A 4,162-nucleotide genomic window follows, 5' to 3' on the forward strand; every position below is an offset into this window, starting at 1 on the left:
CAAGCATCTACATATTGTGTCTCTGTCTAGACAGATACGTCTTTTTAGAAATAGCAGTTTAATTACAGCAACATCTGCATAATTACCATCACATTGATCGTAATTTACATCGATTTGCATTGCAAGTCATCAGCAGAAACGAAAAAGTGTAGATATTTCTTCAAAACTGTAAGGGTGGAATTTTCTACGTATTCAAATGGCTTTTACAACCTTTCATTAATAAGGTGTGTTAAGGGAAGGCGAAAAACAATCTAAAGAGCTTGTGAATTTGGGGTATAAAGCTCAAGCTTTCTGGAGTGGAGAAGTAATGCCTTATGGCTGTCAGTAAATTAATAGCCTACGGTACAGATACAACATAATTATTGCTAGAATGGAGAAACATTTCAGTTAAGGGCTAATATTTATTTGGGCGTATTGGCAGCAAGCTTTAGAACTGTGTTATCTGTTTGGCATCATCAAATAGGTTCTATGGAAACTCTTTGCTTTCCTTCTATTGTATAAAGATCTCAAGTAGAAAAAAAAACGGGCATCTAAATTCAAGTTCGATAAATTTCCTAACTAATAACTGCGTATTTGCTACTATCGTATTTTTTTGAACGTTTGTTGTTAGCTTACCCTACAACTAGAGTGCATTACGTGATGAATTGTTCTAAATGTGAACGTCACGTCTTTCTTTTTATTATGTTATATGTCAGATGACAAAATGTCAAGTAAAATGGCAACGAAGTCTTAGCCGTACGGAAAATCTACAACTAATACCGCTTGCATTTGCCGTTACCCGGCTCGGGCCAGTAATAGCTCCTATAACGAGCAGCCGTAACTGGATGTGGTGTGCTTGAGAACATCTACAGCGGCAACAGTACGTTGTGAACACTCGATATAAATAATTTTGTATAATGATCAAGGATACAAGGATATAACTATTAACCTTTTCGACGCCGTGTCAAACACAAAACCTGTTACTCCGAAGTGTCAAAACTGAAATTGAACTTAATGCCCTAGGTCTATGTTGTTCTGCGGTCTGTGACGGATTAATCTGTCTTCAGTGTTGGGCCTACGGTGCGGATATATCCGCCATTGGCGTCAAAAAGGATGAGTGACATCGCCCGCTTTGACGCAATGCTACATCAGCAACGCTGCTACAGACATCATTGGAATGGTGCCGTGCGGTACCATAGCTATAAGCTACCGCTTGCATTCATTACCGGGCTTGGGCCCAATAACGATCACCCATAACTGGGTGCTTATATGTCTGTCATGATAAAAGCATCCCATCAAAAACATTTTCTTGTAAAATATTGCCAAGACGAAACCATAAGACTCGCACTGTCAAAACGTTATCACTTATTAGATCTCTTGTAGAGGCAAGCTTCTAAATCTACACCCTAACTTCACAAACACCCTTAGTCAAAATATACGGCATGGGCGTTTCGGTACATCACATGGGCGTGAGGTGAATTTTTTATCACACAATACTTCTTGTAGTGGCGACGTTGTTCGGGCCAGTAATAGCCCCTATAACGACCATAACTAGGTGCTTGAGAACATCTATTCACATTAAGAGTACGTTGCGAATTGCGACCGACAGAAAGACGACAAAATATATTTGTTGTCAAGTAAGTAGGTATGGGATGCGAGAGAAACTCACAGGAACTCGTGTCATTAGACATCTCGTTCGCATTGGTGCTTTGTGAGCCATCTCAAGGTCGTATCATAACAAGACCAAACCATAACCGATTGGTATATCCGAATCGGCCTCCTGCGGTGGCAGCATGGTTCCATTTTTATCACCTGTCACTATGCCCGTCACTTTCGCACTTACATAATTGTTAAAATGATAAAGAGCTGACCATCTTAGCCCTGCTGGTCTAGACTACGTGAGAAGTTCATATCGCAGTAAATTGTATTTATTATATTGTAAATTTTAATAAATTTAAGTAGGTAACTATTGTAAACTTATTTAACACAAGGGAACAACCAAAATACTTCTGGTAAATTCGACACGAGGCATTTGATTTCTCTGCCAAATAGAACTGTGTCACAATAACAATCAATATGAAACCATTCGATGAGATCCGTCAGGGATCTCTACGAGTATTATTGTAACTGTGATAAGGTAGGTACAAAGTGGCATAGAAATCAAATTCCTGCTTGACCGTACAAAGAAGTTTTTACTAAGTACTATTACTAGATAATAGTTATTTGTTTTACAAGGGGGCAAAGTTGTTGTTTAACCGCTCGTGCTAATATTGATACCCGAGCAAGCGAAAGATTCCAAAATAGAACCACGAGCGTAGCGAATGGTTCGAGAATTGGAACCTTGAGCGTTGCGAGGGTTTTAAGGCACGAGGGTTAAACAAACTTTGCCTCCGAGTGAAACATAAAACTTTTCACCACACCAACGCGCTATAAAATACCAAAAAAATCAAACGAAAAATAAATTACATTCAAAATCATCATTTAAAAGTCAATTCTACCAGCTAACTTATGGAAACAAGTCAAAATTTGCATCTGATTACTTTGCCCCACATGTGGATAAAATGCACCTTCTCATTAGTTTTTGAACAATCAAGAGGAACTTTACCAGTTGGTGTGGTGAAATAATATATTATTACGAAATCCTGACACCTGAAGAAACGTAAAGATATTTTAGCAACACAGAAACATTTCAAATTCACATTTCAATTCGGAACCCTCAGTGTGAACTGGCCGTTATCAAGCACCCGGGGTCAGTAATGATCCCCTAACGAGAAGTATAATTGGTGCTCATAACGAGCCGCGCCCATTATTCGACGAAATGGCGACTTTTACCACTGCAATTCCGCAGACACTATGTACCTACAATACGAGTCTATATCAAACTCCAAATCAATATATGTTGGATATTACTGGTTGATATAGTACTATAGTCGGCATCTCTATCAAAATGATTCCGCTCCTCAATGAAGTGCCGGCACTTCATTGCGATTAGTACGTCTCCGACTAATAATGTCGAGTTGTCACGCATGTAACAAAAAATAAAAATAAAAATAAAAAATTAAAAATGCCTTTGTACGTTATAAAAATGTATTTTAATAATATCAAGAAACATGATAAAAGCAATATAATATAATAACAATCCACTGCGAAACCCTCTTAATTTAAGCTTATTTTGATAATTTCGAAACGTGACTTTAAACATTTTCTTTGGCGCACAGATTACATTTCGCACACGGAGCGTAACACGTAGGTACTAATGATTACCTACCTTATTGTTTGCAAAATATATACACAATAATGATATATTACTCTTTATATCGTAATTTTTTGGAGTGTTTTTCTTACATTTAAAGAGTATATTATGATATAAGCGCGATTTGATCAAAACTGCTACGAGTACGAGAGTCAAATAGAAAGAGTTTTATTACTATTTTTATAAATTTTAATGTCGCCAGTGTCACGTATGTAAAAAAAATTCAATACACTTGTAAGGAAATAAATACATCAATTTTATCTAGATTCTTTTATACAGTGCGTATTTAGGCAGAATATGAACAGTTGTCATAACAGTTTCGCCTCTGGCTTATACGCTTCTTCTTTAGCTTATTGACAGACGTCAAACGCCGAAAATGGCGGACACAATTTGTTCCCGATAGCGTGTCTAGTACGTAATACATTTATGTCAGTGAAAGCGATTTTTATAGGACAGACGTGCAAGTTTTAGCAAATTATATTTTGTATGCAGCACCGCGTTTATAATGCATTCGGTAGAGACACACTGAAAGAAAATGAAGTCAAAGACGTCCTTCTGTTCTGCAAGAAAACGAGAAGATTTGAGGAGAATAAAGTGGGAATGCCGCCGGGACAGTAACCTGCAGCTACAACTTCATGGAAGCTGAAGCTGAAGCATAAAGGCATGTATTAGAGTTCCCGCAGGAGTTATGGATTGTGAAAAAATACGGAACCCTAAAAAAATATAGCTCCCGAGGAGGTAGTCCTAGCGTTTTTTTTTAATTGTGTCACAAATTCATACGAACCAAGAAGGTATGAATTAATTTTATTTTTAAAATTCTCATAATTTTATTTTTATAATTTATTTTAATTGTTTATGCGCTGGTGGCCTAGCGGTAAGAGCGTGCGACTTGCAATCCGGAGGTCGCGGGTTCAAACCCCGGCTCGTACC

This window comes from Cydia pomonella, chromosome 10, assembly GCF_033807575.1.
Source record: "Cydia pomonella isolate Wapato2018A chromosome 10, ilCydPomo1, whole genome shotgun sequence".
NCBI lineage: Eukaryota > Metazoa > Arthropoda > Insecta > Lepidoptera > Tortricidae > Cydia > Cydia pomonella.